Source organism: Erinaceus europaeus, chromosome 3, assembly GCF_950295315.1.
Source record: "Erinaceus europaeus chromosome 3, mEriEur2.1, whole genome shotgun sequence".
NCBI classification, from domain to species: domain Eukaryota; kingdom Metazoa; phylum Chordata; class Mammalia; order Eulipotyphla; family Erinaceidae; genus Erinaceus; species Erinaceus europaeus.
The window spans coordinates 177937606-177963483 of NC_080164.1; the positions used below are offsets into that span (position 1 = coordinate 177937606).

The 25878-nt window shown below is 43.2% G+C and overlaps 1 protein-coding gene and 1 long non-coding RNA gene across 4 annotated transcripts in view; one reads left to right on the plus strand and one right to left on the minus strand.

Annotated features, from left to right (window-relative positions):
* LOC132537730 (uncharacterized) overlaps nt 1–21675 on the plus strand; it is a 29410-nt gene extending 7735 nt beyond the window's left edge. Inside the window, exons 2-3 of the long non-coding RNA XR_009549186.1 lie at nt 20653–20813; nt 21108–21675. This is a non-coding gene — a long non-coding RNA (uncharacterized LOC132537730). The remainder of the gene's footprint in view (nt 1–20652; nt 20814–21107) is intronic.
* C1QTNF7 (C1q and TNF related 7) overlaps nt 1–25878 on the minus strand; it is a 117243-nt gene that overhangs the window by 39641 nt on the left and 51724 nt on the right. The gene's annotated exons all lie outside the window — the stretch shown is intronic.

Sequence of the window (25878 nt, forward strand, 5' to 3'; positions counted from 1 at the left end):
ATTAACATTTACAGAACCGTGTTTTGTCTTATTTTTCACACAGAAACTTTTATATCTTTCACTTTGATAGGACAGACAGACAAAAGCACTGCTTGGCTCTGGCAGATAGGATGCTGGGATCAAACCTAGAGTCTCAGCCTGCAGGGCAAACACTGTACCTCCAAGTGACTGCCCCTTTAGCGGCTCCTGTTAAAGTCTTTCTAACATCTGTTAGAATTGTTGAAGGTGAGAAAACTAGTACCATAAAGGTGCAAGTCAAAACCCAGTAGGTAGTTACTGCGGGATCCTGAAAGTATATTTTCCTTAAGCTTCCAGTTCATGTTCAGAAAAGGAGTCTCCTTCAGTGTAAGCCCTTGAATTTTCCGATGATTTTTTAAAAATACATTTTAAAAAATATCTGATTTATTTAGGATAGAGGCAGAAACTGAGAGGGCGAGGGGAGACAGAGAGAGATCTAACTAAGCACCTGCAGCACAGTTTCAGCACTTATGAAGCTTCCTTCCCCCTTGCATTGGGGAAGGGGAGAGTCTGGGGGCTTGAACTCAGGTCCTTGTGCCACTATGGCATGAGCACTCTACCATCTGTGCCACCACTTGGAATTTTCTTCCTTTTCTTCCTTTTCTTCTTCACATAAGAAGAAAGGAGTGCAGGGAGCCAAGTGGCGGTGCACCTGGTTAGTGGCACATAGTACTAAGCACAAGAATCTGTGTAAGGATAGAATTCGAGCCCCAGACTCCCCATCTGCAGGGGGGTGGGGGATGCTTCATAAGTAGTGAAGCAGGTCTATAGGTGTCTTTCTTTCTCGGTCTTCCCCTCCTCTCTCAATTTCTCTCTGTCCTGTCTAATTGAAAAACAATGGAGAAAATGTCCTCCAGGAACAGTGGATTCATAGTGCTGGCACTGAGCTCCAGTGATAACCCTGGAGGCAAAAGGAAAGAAAAGAAAAAGGATGCGATGACACTGGATGCTGCTGCTTTGCAAAACTGTTTTGTCTCTTGGTTGTGATTCAATATTGATGCTGAAGTCATAGCAGCCAAGGGGAAAAAAAAGTTGCCCTTTGACCTTTCAGCAATTCTGTTTGTTTTTGGTTTCTCGCAGGCTGGCTCAGTTCTGTCTGGCAAGAAGATATTCCCCTGCTGATTCTGAACACCAGGGAAGAAGCATGTTCACTTGAAATGGTTGAGATTTTCTGTCTGTGCTTATCGAGTTAGGATCATATGGCCTCTACTGCAACTTCCTATTTGGAAAGCCAGAAACCTGTCTTGTGTGTTAGTCTGCCTCAGGAAAATAGTTCTTAATTAACTAAGAACTTATACACACACAGAGACATTCTCTGTGGCAATGTTAAAAACAGCAAAAAAAAAAAAGCTGCAGTGGAGGGAAATTGTCAAGTTTAATTACTTGGTGGAGTATTAGGCAGCTTGTGAAAGTGTAGGTGCAGTGACTTTATCATAGAGGAGGAAACAGATGCAATGTATGTGACGAGGAAGGTCAAGAGACACAGCTGGCTTGCAATGCTTAGTGAAATTATGACTCCCACATCTGCAAGCTAGCAGAAAACTGCAAAACATAATACCGTCAGCCATGGTATTAAGATGGCAGAATTGTGATATATTTCCCCCTTCTCTTTAGAAGAAAAATTGGTCATGTAGTTATTTATATATCTCTAAGGAAAAAAATTAGTTAAGAAAACAAAGCATTAAGCCAAAGCTTCAAAATGGTGTGGAAGCAGTCCAGGGAAATTATGAATCCACACATTTGCAACTTGAGATGAGAATGAGTTCTCATTTCCAGGCTTGGTGCTGATGGCAAGAACTCTGGGATGAGAAATCTTGGCCGTCAGCACCTAACAGGGCATGTGGAGACCATTTAGCACACACCCATCCTTGTGTGAAGTGCACTGATTTGGTGTCATAAGACAAAGAAGAGTTTTCCTTTGCAATGTCATTCGATTGTATCATTTAAACAATCTTCATTCGAGGGCTGGGGCCCTAGTGATAAAATGAAGTGTGTTTCCAGTCAAGGGTGGCTGTGTGCCAAGTTCTGTGCAGAGGATTTTATGTCATTGTCTCTATCCATCTTTAGGTCCATTATCCAGGTCTCATCCTGCAGATTCTGCAAGAGATGCTCAGGACAGAGAACACCAGTTGGGTTAGAGAAGATTCTCACATTGGGCTACTGAATTTTATAGCTTATGATCTCAACTGTGAGCTCTACTGAAGTAGACTGTTCAAGACCCTCCAGTTGAGTCTGTCTAGTGCCCTATTTTCAAGAGATCCAGTATAAGTTAGGAGATAGTTCAGTGGACCAAAAGCATGCCTTATCATGTGTGAGGCTATGAGACTGAGTTTGATCTCTGGCATCATGTGGGAGCTGCAAGGATGGCACCAAGGGAGCTTCACAGGTGGTGGAGAACTGCTTTGCTTTCTCTCTTTTTCTCTGTCTCTCTCTCATAAAAATGTATGTGTAGAATGAAAATTGAATTTGGGAGATGAGTCAGAAAATTTATGCTTGCATGAGTGCCACGCTAGCGTGGAAGTGCCTCTTCCCAGGCACATACTCTCTGGATTGGAGAGATCATGACTGGAGCCAGTCTGGGATGCAATGAGAGAGAGATGACCCAGGGTCAGAGCTGGTGGTGGCAAGGTGATTCAATTCTTTTTTGATAAAAGAGCCAAAGCTTTTAAGAGTTGGACCCGGAAGTGGCAAGTCAGAAACAAAAATGGCTTCACATGGTTTGGAAAGGGGTGGAGAAAAGCAAAAGGAACTGGGAAAGGTAGGAACTTCCTTAGCAACTGTTGTGAGGGTTTTAACTGGTAGGATTAATAATACCCTGCAGGCAGGGAAGGTCTTGATGGTATAACATAGATCAAAGGAATGGAATGGGTGGGGATCTTTCAGGTAAAACAATGATTATGTAGATAATAAGGGAGCAGGCCATAGTATCAGGAATGCAGGGTGGTTTGTGAGACAGGGAGTCTGATAATATGAGGCAAACCTTGGGGGGTTGTGTCACTACTTGCTCAACCTCTCTGTAGAAAGAGAGAGAGACTGACAGGATGGATGTCCCCTCAAGTCAAGCTCTGCCAAGCTCAACCATATCCTCACAATTTCCCGACACATGAGATCCAGAGTTCATTTTACAGAACCATATTAAGAGACAGAACAGAGAAAACAGAGAGTGAGAGTGAGATAGCAAGAAATAGATAGAGGTAGATTAATAGATAGATGATAGATAGAAGATGTCAGACAGATAGATAAAGGTCCAGCTCAGTGCTTCATTGTTTCCTACATAGTGGTGCACAGTTACAGGTGGATTCAGGAACATAAACATTTGCTTTAAGATATGGGGCTTCTTTCTAGTACACTCTCAGAACTCTTGGGATACTGGCTTTATTATTTGGACTTTAGGCTCTTTGTCTCTGAGATGAACTCACTGCACCATTCAAAGGTATCCAAAGTGGTCCCCAAGGAAACTTAGAGATCTCTTCAAGGCTGAGATGGAGGGAGATGCTGGCGTCTGAGCTCATAGTACCTATCACAATAGATGACCTCTTCTTCATCCTCAATATAAACCAAGAGTGTCCCTTCCTTTTGATAATCTTTCCTCCTTCCATCTCTGTCTCATTTCTCTTTTGTCTATCTATCTATCTATCTATCTATCTATCTATCTATCATCTATCTATCATCATCTCTTTGATGATAGTCTTTAGTGCAGACTATTCAGATTTTTCCAGTCTTTGCACTTCTTCTTCTAGCGTTTGCCAGTCTTTGCACTAATACCCTGTCTTTCCAGCATATGGTCCAGGACAACACATTGAATCAGTGTCTTCTTTGATTTGCCCATGATTCCAATTGAATTTACACCAGTGATGCCAGAATAAAAAGAGAGAAATTGTTGGCTTCCACTGAGCTCACCATTTTGTACAGAGATTCCTTGTGACATCACAAGGAGGATTAACCATGATGCTGGGGAATGAGTAGGTCTTAGGGTTCAGGCAGAGCTGGTTTAACTCTCACTCTTTGTCTTTTGTCAGAAGATAAGTCCTGGTGGGGAGTCCTCTGGGAACCTCAGCATTCCCATCTATAAAATGGGGGATTGATGGAAGCTCAAGCTGCTGTTCAGAAGATAAAGTGGGATTGGCACTAGGCGCAACTCTACATGATGTTTTAGCGATGGTGGCTACTCTCTGGGACCATATGGTGCTACTGGCTTTCAAGTTAAGTAAGGACTGTCTAGGTCTCAACATGGCTGCCCTCTCATCACGCTCTCCTCATGCCTAGCTGAGTCACACATTTAAATGGAATAATATCTAATGGCATCTACTCTGCTGCTTCCAGGAAAGAACGTCTGAAATCTAGTCTTCTGCTCAGACTGTTGTGGGATTTGAAAGAAACATCTGAGAAGCCAGGGAAATGGTTTATATGTGGAGTGTAGAACTTGCCTGTCTGAGGCTGTGGGATCCCTGACATCTCACATGTCAGAGCAGTATTTTGGTGTCTATCTCTCTCTTTCATGAAATAATAAAACAGATCTTAAAACATGCATTCTAACCCATTTGTTGCAAAGCAGAAAAAAAGTTGACACAATTATTACTTGTTAATACTAGAGAAATTAGATTTTATGGATAGGCAAAAGGAAGAAAATAGAAATCATCTGTAATCAGACCACCCAGAGATAACCCTATTATTATTTTGCTATCTACATCTGGAAAGATACATATTCTCTTTCTCTCTCTTGCTTTTTTTTTTTTTTCCAAATTGCACTATTCTATGGATTACTTACAAAACATCCTGCTGTCATTTTTGTGTGTAAAATAACATAATTCTGTTATGTTATTTTTAAATTATATTATATGGGTGAGTTGAAATTGTCTTAACTGATTTCCTGTTGTTGGATGGTCTGATTGTTTTGACCATGCGTCTTTGCCAATCATATTGAAATCTGCATCCCTCCAGTGGAATCTTTGTGCTCCTTTCTCCAGTTTGGAAGTTTGACTCTGGCAGTGGCCATATTCATGGGCCCACACCCTTCTCTCCTCTCACCGCCGTTTCCAGAATCCCTGTGCTATTTGTGCAATGTGTGTGCTCCAAGGTGAATGTGTGAGCCTCCAGGGCAGTTAGCTTACATCCATCTCCCTCAACTCTTTTCTAGTTCCAGGCACCACAGGGCATCTTCCTTGTGTGTGTGATCATGAACTTGAGTCTCCATGTTGATTCTTCGATATTTGGCATCAGGGTTTTTCATTCTCATTCAACAAAGGCCTATGGTCCCATATGATGTAAAGTGAGTTGAAAGGGAGACGGTACCCAGTTGACAGAGACAAAGGCCTGTGACAAAAGTGAACCTTGGTCATTAGTACATATGGTAATGCTCATTTGAAAAGTTGTGAAATGGTATCTAAAATAAAGAATTGAGATCAAGTAGTGGCACACCTGTAGAGGACAAATGTTACCAACAGCAAGGACTAGGGCCATCTCTTTACCCACCAACAGTGGGGAAGAACATCATGAGTGGTGAAACAGTACTGCAGGTGTCTTTTTCTTTTTTTTAATTTATTTATAAAATGGAAATATTGATAAGACCATAGGATAAGAGAGGTACAGTTCTACACAATTCCTGCCACCAGAGCTCAGTATCCCATCCCCTTCCCTGATAGCTCTCCTAGTCTTTATCCCTCTTGGAGTATGGACCCAGGATCATTATGGGGTGCAGAAGGTGGAGGGTCTGGCTTCTGTAATTGCTTCTCCACTGGAGATAGGTGTTGGCAGATTTATCCATGCTCCCAGCCTGTTTCTATCTTTTTCTAGTGGGGCAGGGCTCTGGAGAGGTGGGGTTCTAGGACACATTGGTGAGGCCATTTACCCAGAGAAGTCAGGTTGTTGTCATGGTAACATTTGCAACTTGGTGGTTAGATGTCTTTCTTTCTCCTTATCTATCTTCACTTTCCCTCTCAATTTCTCTTTGTCTCTATCAGAAAGAAAGAAAAAGGGAACAAATAACTGCCAGAAGTGATAATTGCACTGTGTAAGACACCCAGCTGTAGTAATAACCCTAGTGGAAATAATAAAAAAAATACATAGACTTGTAAATCAGCATTAACTCAGTAAAAAATAAATATTACAAAAAGATCTGGAGATGAAACTCTCTCAGACTGGGCTGGGTTTAAAAGTCACCATGTTTTTGTTTTGGAAGAGAAGTTAAGGAAACATAGACAAGAAGGTACATGAGGACAGGCAGAGACTGGAAATAAAAGTCTACAGGACAAGGGACCCCAGGGAGGGCTGAACATCTCTCAGAGATAGAGGGATGATGGAAACTCTCTTCAAGTCTCCAAAACCTTGATTGTGGACTTTCAGTCTCCCTCCTTCTGGAAGAGCATAAAATCCTGTGAGAGCATAAAATCCTGTTACTGAAAGCACCAAATTTGTTATAGCAGCCACAGGAAGCTAATACACTACTCACAGGAGAGAATGAGAGAGAAGAGCCCTCAGTGTCTGGGTTGGGAGACACACAGGCGGATCTATTGCTCACCAGGGAAGGGAAGTGCTCGCTGGCCAAGGTTTGTCTTTGGGCTGAACCCACTAGTGGTCTTGCTTTGGGTGTGGAGAAAATCTCTGAATTGAAGTCAGTCCAAGCTCACTATCTATAGAGAAGGCTTAGTTGCATGAACTTGTGGTGGCAATGTTTACGAAAAAAATGCAACTTTTTACTATAAACGTTCTAATGAATTTCAGAAGGAAAAGAGCATTTCCACTTCTCAGAAACCATTTCCCAATGTTATGTACATTTTCCTCAACTCGTCTCTAGGCATAGATCAGTCCAAAGCCTGCGTGAATGAAATTCTACAAAAGTGGAGTCCATACCATGCTGGCTATTTTTATTAAAGCGGAAGGCTACTTGAATTTAGCAGAAGAAAAATAAACTAGAACTGAACTGGAGGAATCGTTCAACTTCAGATAAGTGTTTGTTTACAAGGAGACATCAGATCCCAAAATATGTTTCTAAGATTAAAAGATAATTATGAAAACATAGTGAGAGTTCATTATCATTTTGTTTTTTAAAAACTCCAAACTGTTCAACATTCTACAATCACTCTTTACTTTCTGCCACCAAGGAGATTTTTTTTTTTTTTTTTTACATCTCTGCCCTTTCAATCCAGCATCCCAGTTTATGTTCCCAATATTATTATTTTTGGATTGCCTGGAACTCTGGTATTTATATTCGGTTCTGGCAACCATTCCCATTTTGCAGAGCTCGAGTCTATGTTTACAAGGATTCAATGTTTACCACTGTCTCTTTATGGTGGTTTTCCCCCTTAGTGCTTGTTTAATTTTGATTCATGTCTAATTATGCCGGATTTTGTCACCCAGTTGTTTCAGGGTGGATTATGTTTATAAAGTCCTTGAATTCTCTCCATGTTTAAGAATGCTGTCTTGTTCTTTTGATGGTTGTAGCAGAATTTGGCTAAGCAGGAAACTCCTGACTCACTCTCTCCCCCTTTGAAATTGGTAGAAGTTGCTTCCCTGTTTTCTAGCACCAAGTGACAAAGCAGAGAGTGAAAGAAACCAGTCAGCACCTCCTGGGGAGCCCGTTCATCCTCTACACAACTTGTACAGGGACATTTCCTCTTGAATTCCAGAAACTTCGCTGTTCATACCTCGATGTTGTCAGTTTTGATTATTTTCCTGGGCTCTTGAGATACTTAGTTATGTTTTTTTTAACTTGGAGAAACTTTTGAATTTTTTTCAAGTTTTTTTTTTTTCTTTTTTCCTCACTCTTAAAAATTCTTGTTTTGGAATATCAACTCCTGTATGACACCTTCCTTCTGTATGTCATCCCCTTTTCAGTTCATAGTTTTATTTGTAATCTCTCTCTCTTTTTTTTTTTAATCTTACTGTTCCTGCCCTGTCTTTTTTCATTCCGGGTGTTTTTTTTCCACCTTGGCAGGCACTTTCAGCAACATTTGTGTCCTTTCTGTTGCTTCTCAGTCGACTTTCATCTCTATAATTGTTTTATTTTTATCTCTCATTTACTTCCTGAACTCTGCCAGTTCACTTTTCAGCTGGCTTTCTTATTTCTGTTTTGATCATTTTTATTTCTTCTTTGAAGTCTCTTATGAAAAACCCTGTTGTCATTTCATTTCAGTCTTATACACACACACACACACACACACACCTTTTTTTTTTTTTTTGGACAGCTTATTTATGATGTCTGTACTTCTAATCAGTCTTCTGCATTTGCTTCCTTTTTCCTCTCCCACCCTTCTTTCAACACCCAAAGAGGGGTTCTGCCCACCTGCTTTCTTCCTAGGCATAATTTAAATATGCATAAGTACATCCAGGAAGAAGACCTGGGCTCTAAGACTAAGCTGTGGTCTTTGCCTCTCATATTCAACTAGTCCTGGAGACAAGCTTCTCTCAGCTTCACATGTACCAGAAGGGTATGTGTGGCTCCAGAGTTGTTGTGACTTCCTTGTTCTGCAAGTCTGCCCCCAGGCTGCCCTGCAACCAGATCCTCTTCCTAAATAACAACTTGTTGAATTTTTCTATCTCTTCCTCATTTGTTTGCTCCTCCTTTAGACTCATCTGCAATGTGGAAGTAGGTCTTATTTAGGCCCCAGCACTGTTTAGCTCTGTGTATGGTGGTGTCGCAGATTGAACACGGACTCTCCTGCACACACTTCTTGTAGTATCCTTGCAAACAGAGTTTCACAGGGATGTTCTGACTTATCCCAAGGGAGGTGCACAGCAGGGGTGCCCACCAGAATTTCCACTTTGACTCTCCTGTTAGACACAGCCTTTCCTCACCCTCTACGTGAGGTGTGGTGTGACTGCATGAACTGTCTGGGCAGCCCTGCATTAGGTGAAGTCACATGAATCACACACATGCTATCTTCTCCTTGGAGGGGAGCAAAATTTTGCCCTTATTTCAAAATATGTTTGTGGTAAAGCTTAATTCCACAGAGTAGAGCGTGAAGATTATTTTTATTTTAAATTAATTATTTATTGGATAGATGCAGAGAGAAACTGAGAAGGGAGGGAGAAATAGAGAAGGAGAGAGACAGAGAGACGCCTGCAGCTCTGCTTCATCATTTGGGAAGCTTTCCCCCATAGGTGGGGAGTAGGGGCTCAAACCTGGGTCCTTGCACACTAGAATGTGTGCACCTAACCAGGTGCGCCATCTACCGGCCCTGAAGATTATTCTTACAAGTCCTATGCTCTACATGATTTATTCATTTATAGAGAACTAGAGTAACACTTTGGCAAATTTGCTTCCTGGAATCGAACTCAGGACCTCATACCTGTAGATGCTCTACCCCTGAGCCACCTTTCAGGCCAGGTGTTTGAGGTAAGAGCACTTCCTGCTCAGCAGAGAACATGGAACTTGGTTCTGCATGCCTTTAGCCTAGGAGGACTCTTGGGGTGACCTTCCTGAGTCACCCACATTTTCTTGTACTTAAATCCCTCTGGATTAGAGCCGTTAGTAAGACTCTGCTTGCTATTTATAGCCTATGGTGTTGTTCTCCTTTATGACTCAGTTGCCTCCTCCCCCTGTAATTAACATCTGGGTGCACAGCTCTGCCAAAAAAACAGTGTGCAAGTGTCTTTGAATCAATGCAGGATCTAGAGACAGTGAGGGATGTCTGAGTGCCCCTGTCACTGTAATAAAGATCCAGGGCTAACGCCAAGGGCAGCTTTCTCCCCCAGAATCCAACCCTCCAGGCTCTCCCATAGCAGAGGCCCTGGAACAACTGCCTGTCTTTTCTGAGTTCATCTTTGTATCTTAAAAAAAATGTGTCCTGCTTTATATCTTTCCACCTTTCAGCCACCAAGTTGCAGGTGCTACTATGATTCCATCCTGACTTCCCTGGGCAGTTGATCTCACCAATGTGTCCCAAAGTCTCACCTCTCCAGAACCCTACCCATCAGAGAAAGATAGAAACAGGCTGGCTGTGTGGATCCACCTGAAAATGTCTATATCCAGTGGAGAAACAATTATAGAAACTAGAACTCCCACTTTTTGCACCCCAAAATAAATTTAGTCCATACTCCCAGCAGGGGAGAAATGTTAGGGGAAGATGATTAGAGGGCTCTGAACTCAAATTCCATCAGGACATGGAGAGAGAAGAGGAAAAAAAAAAAGGAAGGAAGGACATTTGGTAGGTCGACCTGTTACTTAGAAAGGAAGAGAAGGCAGTACTATAGAAAAAAATGGGCAAAATATGTAAATATAGTTATAGAAATAGTAGTCAACCCATATCTGTGACCTTGGAAAAACTACTATAGTTTCTGATGAAGGGAATGGGGACACAAAACTCTGGTGGTGGGAATGGTGTGGTTTTATACCCCTGTTACGTCCTAATTTTGTAAATCAATTTTAATTTGCTAATAAATTTAAAAAGTGTATCACAAGGCCAAGGCTTTTTCTAATTACACAAGAACATAGCAGGGAGAATATGAGCTAATAATAGTGGAAGACTTCTGGAGCAGGGCTTGGTCCCAAATGGGCTGTCAGGACCTATTACTTGAAAGCACCTTAAGACAGTTACAAGAGAAGCTAGGCAGATAGCTCGGTGTTAATGTACCAGGCTCACATGCACCAACACCAGCACCAACACATGCCAGAGCTGAGCTGTGATTTGTTCTGTGACATTGCACCTGCTTTTGTGTTTCCTATCAGTAGGAAGCAGAAAAAGGAAATAGGCCTTAAAAGAGACATAGCAGACTCTCGAGGAATTCTTAGCTCAGACATCTCCCATTCCACCTTGCATGTGTCTGAGAGCTCCATGACATCCCTCCATTTGAAGAAGGGATTTGGGCCAGGTGGTGGTGCACTTGGTTAATCATTCATATCACAGTGTGCAAAGACCCAGGTTCAAGCTCCTGGTCCCCACATGTAGGGGAAAAGCTTCCTAAGTGGTGAAACAGTGATGCAGTTGTCTCTCTGACTCCTTCCCTCTCTATCTCCCTCCCCCCTCTCACTTTCTCTTTGTCTATATCCAATAATAACTAAATAAAATATTTTTTAAAAAGAAGGGATTAACTGGATTCCTGGAGAGGCTGGGTAGGGACAGATGGATATGAATGTTTCTTAGAACCATGGAATATTTATGGTACAATCAGTCCTGTGGCCTAAGGCTGTTCTTGTGGTCACAATGTAACACATTAAGAAACTTAAATATTAAAACATTTGCAGAGAAGAGGAAAACATCCACAATAGACTAAGTGCTCAATTTATTGCCCTGTGTTTAAGAGAACACTCAACATCCCACACTTGAATAAAATGTATACTATATATGACATCCTACAATCATAAAAAAAAAAAATCCTATTCTCTAGAAATGGCATGCCTTGAACTTATTTCTCAGAGATAGTATCTCTTTTCATTAGAATGTCACGCACTGGAAACCCAGTATATCTGTCAGATCATTAATCATAGAATCTGTGGAAGGCGGGGCAGTGACTATGAATTTTAGACTGCTAAGGGTTCTAGAACAGTGCACACAGACTGGAGACACTCAGGGCAGTTTGGAATAACTGTTCTTTGGGGTTCCTTCCAATCTCCTTTATTTCCCACTGAGTGCAACTGTAATTCACAAGGATTTTAACCGGAGAGAGTAATGTTTTTTTTTTTTTTCAGTACTGCACGCTCAAACTCTTTTACTGAAAACTTCACCTATGTAAGCATAAACGTTTGATCTTTCTGAAATGCAAGGTGAGACTTTCTTACTCCTCTTCCTCTAGTTGTCATGAAAAGATCCCTCAGCCACAGGTCCACAGATTTCAGGGAATTACTGATGTCATGATCAGTTTTAAGTATCAGCTTGGCTGCAATTCAGTTCCCAGTTTTTATCAAGCACTCATCTAAGTTCAAATATGAAAATATTTTCTGTGTGTGAGGAAAATCCACAATCAGCTGAGCTTATGTGAGGGGAATTTTCCTGGGTGACCCGGGTGAATGTGATTTCATCACTTCAGAGGTCTATAAACACGAAGCAGAACGTGGACTGAAGTTGGCGTATTGCACCAAAATAAAGGACTCTGGGGTCGGGGGGAGGGTTCAGGTCCTGAAACATGATGGCAGAGAAGGACCTAGGTGTGTGTGTGTGTGGGGGGCTAGAGTGTTATGTGGAAAACTGAGAAATGTTACACAGGGACCAACTACCGCATTTTACTGTCAACTACAAGCCATTAATTTGCCCAATAAAGAAAAAATAATAAAAGGTCTTTAAGAGAAGAGTGGAGATCTTCCTGATGGAAAAGAAAGTCCACTTGTGTACTACAAGAGCAGCCTGTGCCTAAGGCATCTACTCCACCCTCCCTAGAAAACCCCTCTACATATTTTTGGACACAAGATAGTCTTTACAATTGCACAATCTGGTTCCTTACAGTATGTCATTCAAAATATTTTTATTTATTTAACTTTAATTATGATCGAGAGAAATAGAGAAAAAGATGGGAAGAAAGAAGTAGAGACACTGTTTCTCCACTTGTGAAACTTGCCCACTGCAAGTGGGGACTGAGGATTTGAACTCAGGTCTTAGTGCACGGTGAGTTGTGCATTGTATTGGTTGTTCCACTGTGCTCCTCACCACTTAGAGGATATCATTTTAAATTTATTATTTTATTTTATCTTCCTTTCCTTTATTGACAAAGAGACATTGAGAGGGAAGGAGGAGATAGATAGGGAGAAGGAGCTTACCTTGTAGCACTGTTTTACCACTCATGAAGCTTCCCCCTGCAGATAGGGACTGGGGGCTTGAACCCAGGTCTTTGCATACTGCAATGTATGTGCTCAACTGAGTGTACCATCACCCAGCTACCCAGTATATATTGTAATACAGATTTCCTACTGGTTCTTTCTCTCTCTCTCTCTCTCTCTCTCTCTCTCTCTCTCTCTCACACACACACACACACACACACACACACACACACACACACACACACACACACACACGACAAATTCCCCCAAATCCTCAAAGTTGTAGGCAACATGAATGTGTAGGGTTATTTGGGAGAGGAAGAAAGACCATCAACTTTAAAGTTCCAGAAGAACCCCGTTTTATCACCAAGACTAAGAACACTGGCCTGTTGGATAATGGCTGAAGTCTTTGACAGGAAGAGCTGTTCACCATGACCTTCTCCTTGGACTATTTCAACCTCCTCCTTGTCTTCCCAACCTTGCCATAACTTACAGTATAGGATTGCCAAAGGAGGTGGACCTCTTAAGCTGGTTCATGACAACCTTTAAAGGGTGAAAGAAAGTTACCTCAGAACCTTCCGGGTGTCTACCAAAAGATCCTCACTCACCTCTAAGTCTCTATGGAACCGTCATGGTCATAGTTGACATCCCTCCTCCTGCCCCCTTATAGCCTCACCCCACTCTCTGTCTTGAGGCTGTCAGGAGAGTCCCATCACATCCTTTACCCAAATTCATTCCTTCAAGATTTCCAGGCCATTGGTCATCTTACAGAATTTCAACAATTTGACCTTTTTTTTTTTTTAACCCATGTCCTACCTCTTCCCCAGTGCCCCTGAGATCCCATGTTCACTCACCAGAAGTGTATCCCATACCCACCTCTTCTTTCTGAATATTCTTGGTCTACTTGAATTGAAGCCCGACCGTCCCCTGAGGACATCTTTGCCCCCATAGTCCACTCCAGTGCTGGCTGCTTCCCACCCCTCTTGCTTCATCCCACTGGGTTTGGAGATGAATTCGGCGATTTGCGTGCTACCCCATGCTGTTTCTAGATCATTCATCATGGCCCCCAGTGTTGAACCCTGTGTCCTCTGTGTCCCTCAGCACTCTTTGCTTGTTGGATACTAGCTGTCAGGAGATGAACTCTGAACCTTGGCATTGGGTAACAGATCATATGGGCTCCCAACACAGAAGTTATTCCTCTTTCTGTCCTCTGTCATGCTTTCTCCCTCTCTGTCTCTTTCTCCTGCCACAACATCTGTATGATCTATACCAACTAATTTCACCTCGCCTGTGCTTCTTTCATTATACCATCTCATGGCTTCTCCTACTTCTGGCTTATAGTCAGACTTTAATTTCCTAGTGGAGACTCTCTTGACTAGCTTTGATTAAAAAAAGAGAGAGATTTATGTATTTATTTTCAAAGAGAGAGAAAGAGAGAAGGAGAGAGAGAAACCAGGGGTGGTGCTCTGACTTACAAGTATCTGGGATCAAACTCAGGGCCTTGTGCATACCAACCCTGAGGTCTTTCAGTCAGCCTACTCCCTGGCAGCTTGGCCTCTCATGAGGAGACAGGATGTAGTTCCATACTACTACTAACACGCTGCAGAATTTACTCGGTTTGTTTTTTCTACTCATGACCACAGAATGTGAGTTCAGATCTACAGGGATGCAGAGGTCACATAGGCTCCTAAGCTGAATGTGGGCCCCAGATCACACCAAATCGATGGGGTTTACAGTCAACAGTATTTATACCCCTTCCGCAAATTAGGGAGATAATCTCTTCCCTGATCCTTTCTGGTCCTTTTTCTAGCCATGACATCATCTCCCCAGACAATAACTTGGATCCACCTGCATATCAGATTTCAGGCTCAGGGGAAAAAAGAAAAAAAAAACTAGTATAGCCACAGACCCTTCAGAATATAACTTAAGTATGTTTACTAGCTATCTACAAAATGGAGGACTCCCTCAACTCTTCATCTGCACTATTCCAGCCTTTAGGTCCATGATTGGTTAACAGTTTGTTTGGCTTTGTATGTTAACTTTCTTTTCAACCACCAGGTTCCAGATGCTAGCATTATACCGACCGGACTTCCCTGGACAGAGAACCCCAACAATGTGTCCTGGAGATCTGTGTCCCCAAAGCCCTTCCCCACAAGGGAAAGAGAGAGACAGTCTGGGAGTATGGATCGACCTGTCAACACCCATATTCAGTGGGGAAGCAATTACAGAAGCCAGACCTTCCACCTTCTGCAACCCATGATGACCTTTGGTCCATACTCCCAAAGGGTTAAAGAATAGGAAAGCTGTCAGGGGAGAGGATGGGATACAGAGTTCTTGCGGTGGGAATTGTGTGGAGTTGTACCCCTATTATCCTATGGTTTAGCCAATGTTTCTTTTTTATAAATAAAAAATTTTAAAAATTATTTACTTCTTAAAATTTTATTTTATTCTTATTTATTTATTGTCTCCAGGGTTATCACAGGGGCTTCTTGCCTGTACCATAAATCTACTGCTCTTAGCAGGCCTTTTTTTTTCATTTTATTGGATAGGACACAGAAATTGAGAGAGGAGGGGAGATAGAAAGGGATAAAGACGCCTGAAAACCTGCTTCACCACTTGTGAAGCATCGCCCCCCTGCAGACTTGGAGCCAGTGGCTCAAACCAGGATCCTTGCATGGATTACTCGTGCTTCCTACAATGTGTGCTTAACCTGTGTGCTGCCACCTGGCCCCCTTTGCCTATTTTTTGTTGGGTAAAGACAGAGAGAATCCCACACAGATATGATGGGCCTAGACCTCTGACAGATCCCTCTCTCCAGAAATAATGGTCACTTCCATCAGGAATATCACTGGAAGCCCTCTTGTGGGCCTCCACAGGGCCTTGCCCTCACTATGAAGCAGCAATGGTAGAGATGGTCCCGGTCTCTAAAGGGAGGCTGGGTCACATTTCCCTGCCGTTTGAGGAAGGCTGGTACTGAAATGAGTGCAACCTGCAGTGTTCCCAGCTGTGGCCACGAACTGTGAGCTCAGACCAACAGAGATTCAGAGGTTACACAGAATCCTGTGCTAAATATAAATATATCTGGGTCTTGAGTCAGGTGGATATGGTAAACAGTTCATTTTATTTATAAGATTTTTTTTTCAAGAATTAGAGCTACTCTCTGCCCTAATCCAACTTTCTATCCCCTTTCTTGACTCTGACACCATCTTCTCAGACAATATTTTTGTCCAATTCCATGTTAGCTATCAAACTCAGGCAAAACTATGATAGTCATGGGCCCCTTGGAACATGCCTAGAATGGACTTACTAGCTTCTTTGCGCCCCCAAATGCCTATTCTCATCTGCTCTACTCCTACTTTGTGTTTCCTGTTTATTAATCATCTTCTCCTGCTTTGTGTCTTGCTGCTTTTCAGTCACCAGGTTGCAGATGCTATCCTGATCCCATTTTGATTTCTCTGGGCAGATGACCTCATCAATGTGTCTTGGAGCCCCACCTCCCCAGAGCCCTGCCACTAGGGAAAGGTAGAAATAGGCTGGGGTTGTGGATCTACCCTGACAACACTTCTTCTAGTGAAGAAGCAATTACAGAAGCCAGAACTTTTACCTTCTGCACCCCCAAAATAATTTTGATCCATACTCCCAGAAGGGGAGAAATGATAAAGGGAAGATGGCCAAAGCACTCTGAACTCCAACTCCACCAGGAAACAGAGAGAGAAGAGGAAAAAGGGAGGGACATTTAGATATAGTAATAGATGTAGGTGTGACTTAGAAAGGAAAAGAAGATGGGACCTATAAAAAAAGGGCCAAATATATATATATATAGAGAGAGACAGACAGTTGTAGAAATAGTTAACTTATATCTGCAACCTTGGAAGAACTGCTGTAGGTTACAAGGGAGGGACTGGAGATGCAGAGCTCTAGCAGTGGGAACAGTGTGAATCTGTGCCCATGTTATCTTGTAATTTTAAATCAATATTAAACCAGTAATAAAAATCTAAAAAAAAAAAAGAAGGTGACAGGGAAGGGGAGATAGGGAGAGAGTGGGGCTGAGCAACAGTGCATTTTATTGAGTGCAGGAATTACAGTCTGCAAGAATCTGGGTTCAAGACCCCATTCCCATCTGTAAGGGCAAGTTTCATGAGCAGTGAAATCTTGCTGCAGGTGTCTGTCTCTCTCCTTGCGTATGTTCCCCTTTGCTTGCCAATTTCTCTCTGTATCTAAAAATAGATACAATGTTGAGAGACAGAGGGAGCTGGGTGGTGGTACAGTGGTTTAAATGCACATGGTGGAAAGCACACGGATTGGTATTAGTATCCTGGTTTGAGCCCCTGGCTCCCCACCTGCAGGGGGGTTGCTTCACAGGCGGTGAAGCAGGTCTGCAGGTATCTTATCTTTCTCTCCCCCCCTTCCCCTCCTCTCTCTATTTCTTTCTGTCCTATCCAACAGCAATGACAGCAACAACAACATTAAACAAGGGCAATAAAAGGGAAAAAAGAGAAACAAAGAGAAAGAGGGAGAGAGACCCACAACACTGCACAGTGCTTCACCATTTGTGAAGCTTTCTTCCCTGCAGGTGGGGAGCAGGGTCTTGAACTCTGGTCCTTGTGCATGGTCATATGTGAGTTCATCTAGGTAGTCCACTACCTTGACTCCCTGATTTGTCTTGGTGTCTTGGAGGTTGGTTGCTTTGAAGTATCTGGAACAGGTCCTTCTGTTGACCAGGAGTATGTTACCAGTTGATGAAGTCACCCAGATTCACAAGCAGGGTTTGATATGTACTCATAACCACTCACACTTGTCTTCATCAGTTTTTTTTTCCATGCTGGTCCTTCTCTACTTGCCCCCACTCTCTAAAAGGTCCAGGGCCAAATGACTAACCAGGCTAAGGACATCTGGTTCTGACTTGTGCTTGGGTCACAAATGCCCAAGAGGAACATGGAACCCCGTAGAAGAACTTGGAATTCCAGAGAGCTGGGCTGGGATGCCATTCTTTCTGTGAGCATCACTCCGGTCACAGGGAAAGATAGATCCAGGGAAAATGAAGACAGACACCCTTTGCTTTGGCTCCCAGGGCTGGGTTTGAACCTATCTGGCTGGTATTAGAACTTTGTCTGGGTGGGCTGACATGTTTCATGTAGCCACATCCTGAGCAATGCCACGCACAATGCAAGCTGGGAGGCAGCCCTGGGTCCTACCCTTCTGCCTGTCCATTTCCTGTGGGACTGAATTCTTCAGCAAGTGTGCCTGCAATGATTGTAGGAGTCACCTGACGAGGTGAGAAAGAGGGGAACAGGCGTGAGCTACTCTACCTGGTCTGGTCTCTGGGGCCAGAGGGGTCTTTTGGAATTGAAGTCAGAGCCTTCCTATTGCTTTCCAAGTCCTGCACTCACATCTCACATCCCTGGGGAGGAAACTCAGGTCTCACACGCTTCAGTCGGGGGCTTTTATGAGCTCACGTCTGCACTTTGCAGAGTTCATTCTGCCACCTGGCTCTCTCTGCTTCAGGAATAAGCTAAGCGCTGTCGACCCAGTTTTCTGTCCTGCTCCTTACTCCTCCTCAGCAGAATCTCCTTTCTCAGGCACTGCCACACTCTTTCTTTCCTTTCTCTCTCTGTGTCTCTTCTCCTGTTTGGCTTTGTGTCACCCCAGCCTTCTGGGAGCCACCTGCATCAAGCAATACACCTGCCTCTCCTACCCTAGTTCCTTTGTGGCTCTCATTGACTGATATGTTTGGCTGTGTGTGTGTGTGTGTGTGTGTGTGTGTGTGTGTGTGTGTGTGTGTGTCTGTCTGTTTGTCTGTCTCCCAACCAGACTGGAAGGGTCTGGCAGGAGGAAGGTTTCCTTGATTGCAGCTCTGTTCCACGTGTCTGGAACAGTGTCAGGTGCTTTGTGGTCATAGCTATGGCCAGAATTCCTAAAAGACAAGCCAAGGAGAACAGTATTTGATTAATTATGAGATGAGAAAGAGAGAGAGAGAAAGACAGAGAGAGAGAGAGAGAGAGAGAGAGAGAGAGAGAGAGAGAGAGACACCAGTGTTTAAACATTTCTGAAATTCCTCACTTTGATCTTCACAAAATAACTCCCCCAGGAAGCCCCGGCACTGCCCAGGGGGGGAGTCTGTTGCATCCTTGTCTGTGTACCTCTCCTTCATGGACTGAGTGAGGGCCAAAGGTAAGAAAGGAAAGGAAACCCCACTCTTCATCCAGGGTATCCTTCCTGTTGGGCTCCACCTGTCATTCTCCATCAGGTATGAACACCAAACTTCCTAACATGAACCCTTCTGGCCTCAGATAATTGAAGGAAAACAGCCTAAATTGGAAATGCTTGGAAGCTGAGAACTTGATTTGGCCCACAAACACCGGCGCTTATTAAAATCTTCAGAGGCCCAACAGGGAAAATGTCCCTGTTTTAGATTCTTTCTTTCTCATCTGTCATGTCTGGAACCATTTTACAGCACTGAAGTCAGACGCTCCAGGAATTCAGTTTTCTTCTTGAATACATCTTTTTGTGGGCAAGGTTGCAGAACATTCTGGAGGCTTGTGGTTTAGGGAGAGAAGATATGTGTGGTCAGAAGGTTTCTCGGGCAGTTTGAACTTGGGCCAAGTTATTTTCAAAACTGAGGGGAGTTTAGAGAGGTTATTAGAGTTTAGGGTTTGAGACAAACATTTCAGGAAGGCTCATGGGTTTCACTTAAAATGTCAATATCGTGGGTGGTATTGTGGCTATTTTTACCTGCAGTCTATGCAGTTATTTTTTTTTGCCTCCTGTACTGTAAATCCAATGCTCCTGGCAGCCATTTTTTCCCATTATTGTTGTTATTGTTGTTGTTGGATAGGACAGAGAGAAACTGAAAGACAAATGGAAGATAGAGGGGGAGAAAGACACCTGCAGACCTGCTTCACGGCTTGTGAAGTGACCCCCCTGCAGGTGGGCAGCTGGGGGCTCGAACCAAGGATCCCAGTGTCAGTCCTTGCACTTTGAACTATGTGTGCTTCCCCCAGTGTGCTACCACTTGCACCCACCCCCTCCTATGCATTCTTTTTGAGAGAAACATTTGCTGAAAATTTCAATCTTGTGCAGGGGAAATATAATTTTTTTTTTTTTCTAGTGCTTAGTCTATGACAAGAGGTGGGCTCCAGGCTTGCAGACTGCATTAATCAGCTTCCTGTTCTCATTGGAAGCAATGATTCCTATTTCTACTGCTTATACACACCATCACCATGATCCTCTCAACTTCCCTACTGTATCTAGTTTACTCACAGCCCCATCCTGTCCTGTTGTACTTACTGTAGGGAAACTGTGAGGATATGGTTGAGCTTGGTGGACCCTCCCACTGAAAGATGGGTGCCTGAGGAACACGGTCTTCCTGTCAGCCTCTCTCTACCAGAGACTGAGCATGGGAGAGACAGCCTTCAGGTTCAGCTTCACCTGTCAGACTCTCTGCCTCACAGGGACTCTGCATTCCCAGCACAACAGCTTACTTCCTTGCCTTTAAACCAAATGGTCTACTTATTCAAAAGCTACCAGAAGTTGTCATACCTGACCTATTTTCTCTCTGTCCTCAGGACACCTCTCTGTCTGCTAGCCATTGATAACCCTACTTCCTCATTCCCAAAATGGCTCTCCTGCTTATACAGATGCTATCAGAGGCCCCTTTCTCACTTCTTTGTTCTTGCCCTTCTGTGTAAGACTATAACCAAACCTCACCCTCCTGACAGGCAAGGACCCCTACACCCATGCACATCAAAGCCTAGCTTCCTCACTCCTTAGATCACTCACCTGATAGTTTTCCCAACCCCTTACCTCTCTCTGCCCCTTTTCTGCTTTAACCATATATGTGGTATAAACAAGCTACCTCCTTCTGCAACCCCTTAAAATCCTTGCCTCTCTGATCAATAAACGGATCATTGCTATCAGCTTGGTCTCTGGGTCATCTCTTGTCGCAGACACAGAGTGAGTCCTGTAAGACTCAGCCTCTGCAGCCTTGGGTGACATTCTCCTAGACCCCCCGCATCTGGTGCATAACAGGGTGGGCATGCCAGGAGTCTGCGCTCAAGAAGAGGCCTCCCCACAAGAAGAACGGCAACTTACATCACACCTACCTCAGGTACACAGGTGTGAGTCAGGACCCAAACTTGTTCAAGGTCAAGCCTTCAGCCTGGGTCGTTATCTCTCTCTCTTTTTAAAATTTCTTTATTGGGGAATTAATGTTTTACTCATCCTATCTCTTTCATCTCCTAAATTACCTGATCCACTTGCTTTCTCTGATTTTTCAGAATCTTCAGATTCATTGGTTGATTGCTGTCAACCTGTACAAATGTCCAAGTCTCTCTCATCCTGAACTAACCTTGGCTTCTCCCTATGGGTCTACCCTTAACTTCATATATCTCCTTCTTTTCAGGGATGGTGGCAGCTAGCAGGCTGTAATCATCTTACAAGACCAATAGAAGCTGGAGGAGGAAATTAGCCTTTTTTTATGTATGGGTGGATGCTTCAGAGGCCTCTATGGATACCATTCAGGTATAGACCATTTCGAACCTGTGAGTAGGCAGATAGTAATGACTGTTTCCAAGTTATACCAGTTTGAAGGGACAAAATGTTAAATTGAATGCCCAGATTTTACTGTTTTATTTTCATATATATTTATTTATTTTCCATTTTGTTGACCTTGTTGTTTTTTTATTGTTGTTGTAGTTATTGTTGTTGTTATTGATGTCATCATTGTTGGATAGGACAAAGAGAAATAGAGAAAGGAGGGGAAGAAGGAGAGGGGGAGAGAAAGATAGAGGTGAGTCTCATGCGAAGTTGAGCATGGATGGCTGACCCCCCCGGAAGTCTGTCTGTCAGTCTCCCACTGGCATGTCAGCTGTTGTGGTTGAGCGAGACAGGCCAGAGTACTCCTTGCCTTTCCCTGCACAGCTACCCCTTTATAAACTTGTAACTGAAACAATAAAGTGTTCTGTCCTCTGTCCCCGGTGCCCTGGGTAGTTTGTTGCTTCTTCTGTTACCGTGGTATGCTGGAAGACCACTCAGTGAGCTCACCCCTGCCATTGCTGCCCTGAGATTCCCCACTCTCCATCTGTCTCCGGTGGCCAATGAACCAGACGGTGATGTGGGAGCCGGGCTGGCCCATTCCCCCAAGGAACCCAATAGATATACACCTGTAGACCAGCTTCACTGCCTGTGAAGTGATTCCCCTGCAGGTGGGGAGCTAGGGGTTCCACCAGGATCCTTATGCCAGTCTTTGCACTTTGTTCCATGAACACCTAACCCACTGCGCTATGGCCTGACCCCCTATTTTACTGTTTTCTAATATATTCCATCTAAGAAGGCCAATTGGTAGCTGGAGATTGACCATTATGGGTAAGAAACTTGGGGTAAAATGTATGCATAAGTATCGGTGTGGGGAAGATAGGTATGCACATAGGGGCAGTGGAGGGAGAGAATAGATTCTTTCCCTGTCCAGTGACTGGCTTTAGAGAGAATGATGTTGGTTTCCAATGTTGAAAAACATGTTTCTGGGAAGAATTTCCAGGAAGATATTTCTAATAAAGCCGTGAGTAGCAGCTATTAAAAATGGCGAAGGAGCTTTAAGGAATCATGTTAAGTGAGATAAGTCAGAAAGAGAAGGATGGATATGGGATGATCTCACTCATAAACAATAGTTGAAAAATAATATCAGAAGGGAAAAAACTAAGCAGAACTTGGACTGGAGTTGGTATGTTGCAACAAAGTAAAAGACTCTGGGGTGGGGGCTGGGGGGAATACAAGTCCTGGGAAAGGATGATAGAAGACCTAGTGCTGGTTGTAGTATTATGTGGAAAACTGAGAAATGTTATACACTTACAAACTATTGTATTTACTGGTGACTATAAATCAATAATCCCCCAATAAAGGAAAAAATGTTAAAAAATTTAAAAATAAATGTTTTCTTCAGAATCTTCTCTTCCTATGCTGACTTCAGTTAGCTTATGTACAAATTTATTTTCAATAAAAATGAAATTAAAAAGCAAAGTAAAAGACTCTGGGGTGGGGAGGCAGGGTTGAGGTTCTGGAACATGATGGCAGAGGAGGAACTAGTGGGAGTTGTATTGTTATGTGGAAAACTTGGAAATGTTATACATGTACAAACTACTGTATTTTACTGTAAACCATTAATCTCTCAATAGAGAATTAAAAAAAAAATCCTTGAGTAGAAGCACAAATACCTTGGGGACAGGTGGATCACTGTGGGAAGATGGTTTTCTTTCCATCTCTGCCAAAAACTTAGCAAAACTCTGGTCACATGAGGATGACCATGTCCGGGGGAAGTCAGGAGATTCTATTCTTCATATGAATGTTACCAATTGTCAAGATGGACAGGGTTCAGAAATGTGACGGGTACTGATCTACAGTCTTAAGGAGAACTGTGTGTTGTGTAGCAGTAATCTCTGGGTTTCTTGCCTTCTACTAGTGCATTTAAAAATGAATCAAATAAATTTTTAATCAGATTATGTCAGAAAAAGGCAGAACAGTTTGATTAAGGGAACAAATGGAGCAGGTGAATCTGGGTATGGTGGCAATATGGATATGGGGAAGTCAAGTCTCTGCTAACATTTTTTGTTCCAAGGCCTCACCAAAGGAGCACTTCTAAAGGATTCTCCACAGATTTATGGCTACAGTGGTTAGCAAGCCATGTATTCCCTCATTCACACTAGGTATCAAATTGGCTGTGGCCAGAAGCTTTGGCATCCAGAGTTTCGGCTTTGTTGGCATCTATCAGTGCTTAAGGAGTTAAGAGTTTGCAGGCCATGTAGAAAGATTGGATCATGAGTTGAACAAGCCTGAGGCAATCATGAGGTTGGCATGCTGAGACAACTTGCGTAGATGTTTCCCCATACAGGTGCAGAAAGGGCTATGATTTAGACTATAATTGCCCAATGACTGGCACATAGTGATTCATGAACACATGGACACAGCCCATAGAAGCACGTGAGAGACAGAACTCCATGAGAGGATGGAGAGTGACTTTAGTGATGTTGAATTCTTAACATCTGGGTGTCCTTACCAGTATGCCCAGGTAGATGAGGTCAGAATACTGAAATATAATCTCCAGGAAGGTTCGGAGTTTGGTCTTTTTGAATCACTCCTGAGTTGGTAGGCACTAAAAAAAAATATCTATTCAAGAGCCTGAGATGTATTTGGCTGCATTAGGACCAGGTAAATATAATTTAATCTAAAGAGAGCTGGGAATTTTTTTTACTTGTTTATTTTTAAAACTTATTTTATGAAAGGGGGGGGTCGGGCGGTGGGGCAGTGGGGCAGTGGGTTGAGTGCATGTGGTGCAAAGCTCAGGGACCAGCATAAGGATCCCCGTTCGACCCCCGGCTCCCCACCTGCGGGGGAGTCGCTTCACAGGCGGTGAAGCAGGTCTGCAGGTGTCTATCTTTCTCTCCCCCCTCTGTCTTCCCCTCCTCTCTCCATTTCTCTCTGTCTTATCCAACAGCGAACAGCATCAGTGATGGCAATAATAGTAACCACAACGAGGCTATAACAACAAGGGCTACAAAGGGGGGAAAAATGGCCACCAGGAGCAGTGGATTCATGGTGCAGGCACGGAGCCCAGCAATAACCCTGGAGGAAAAAAAAAAAAGAGGAGAGGGAAAGATAATGAGTATCACTCTGGCATATGTGATGGCTGGTATTCAAATTGGGACCTCCTGCTTTTAGGTCTAGAATTCTACCACCATGGCACCTCCTAGACTGCTGACTATTCCATCTGAACAGCTAGACATCAGAAAGATTCCAGGAAAAAAAAAAGCTAAATTCAGACTAAGTATCTGGAAGAGAGAATGAAGGGATAGGTCTGAACTCTTGGGGAAAAAAATCTTGGCTGTAAAAATAAGGTGAGAAACCAGATTGGCGTCTGTGAAGGCAGTGAGATTCCCTGAGTGCACACTGCATTATAAGAAATGAGAATTATCCTGATCGAGGCAGCTTTGCTTTGAATCGAATGTCTTGTGCATTAAATCAGTGCTTTTTGTGTATGTCAGTGGAGGAAGATATCTTTATGTTTTTATTCCAGGTAGAAATCGAAAAGCTAAAGCTCACCAAACGTCCCAGAATTGTTGGGACATGAATGCAATTAGCCTACAGTTGACGCCAGCCTGATGTGGACTTACAGGCAAAGCCACAAGGGATTGTGGGTGGAGAGGAAGTTTATTTGAGCATCTGCCGGAAATCACTCATGTTCCTGCTGCTCTTTGTCTGCTCTCCTTCTCCTTGGGATCTGCCATACTGCTTTCTGAACCTGTGCAGGACCTGGTCATGTGTAGCCTAGCTCTGGTAACATGAGCCCATGGCTCCCTGCTGTCATGCCTAGCCAATCTTTACCCCTTTGTCTACTTTGTTGTACTTACATAATCACAATGTAATAAACCTCTCCTTTGTTTAAGCCCCAGCCAAATCCTGTGCAGAGATTTTTAATTACATGACAAGAGTCCACGACTTTGAACTGAACCCTCTTATTTCTCCCACTTTTGCAGAGCCCAGAAATGAGATTTTGGCAGAAGACAGAACTTTGACTTCGTAAATCAGCAAGGGTGACCACAAGGTAATACACATTAGCCATCTCTCTCTGCCCAGAAAGGTTGGTGTGACAGGGACTGATAAATACACTGGAAAGAAAACCAGTATAAAGCTTGGCTCCACAGGGTAAGATGAGAACGCAGTGTAGTTGCAAAAGGGTGTTTGGGAAGACGCCACTTCATATCTCAGCAACATAGAACAAAATGCCCAAATTCTAGGAATTATATCCTCCTGGTAAAAAAACACTGAAGTCACTTTCGAAAATGTCACCAAATGTCTTTGCTGACTCTGTCGTAACACGTTACAAGCAGATGGCACTTTGAAGCAAGCAAAGCAGTTTGGGAAACAGAAACTGCTTAGATATTTCTGTCTGGTTTGCTAAGATAATGCGATGACGCTCCAAATGAGAATCTTGTTGTGCACAGAGCGAGGACAGCTACACACCATTCAGAGGAGTTGCTTTACTTTCTCATAGTCAAAGAATTGACTTCAACTGTCTGCTCTGACTGAGTTGAGTTTCATGAAGATTTGCACAGTTAGTAAATAAGAGACACAAGACAAGAGAGAAGGAAAGGACCTCTTCTAGAAAGTGTACTATGCCCCAG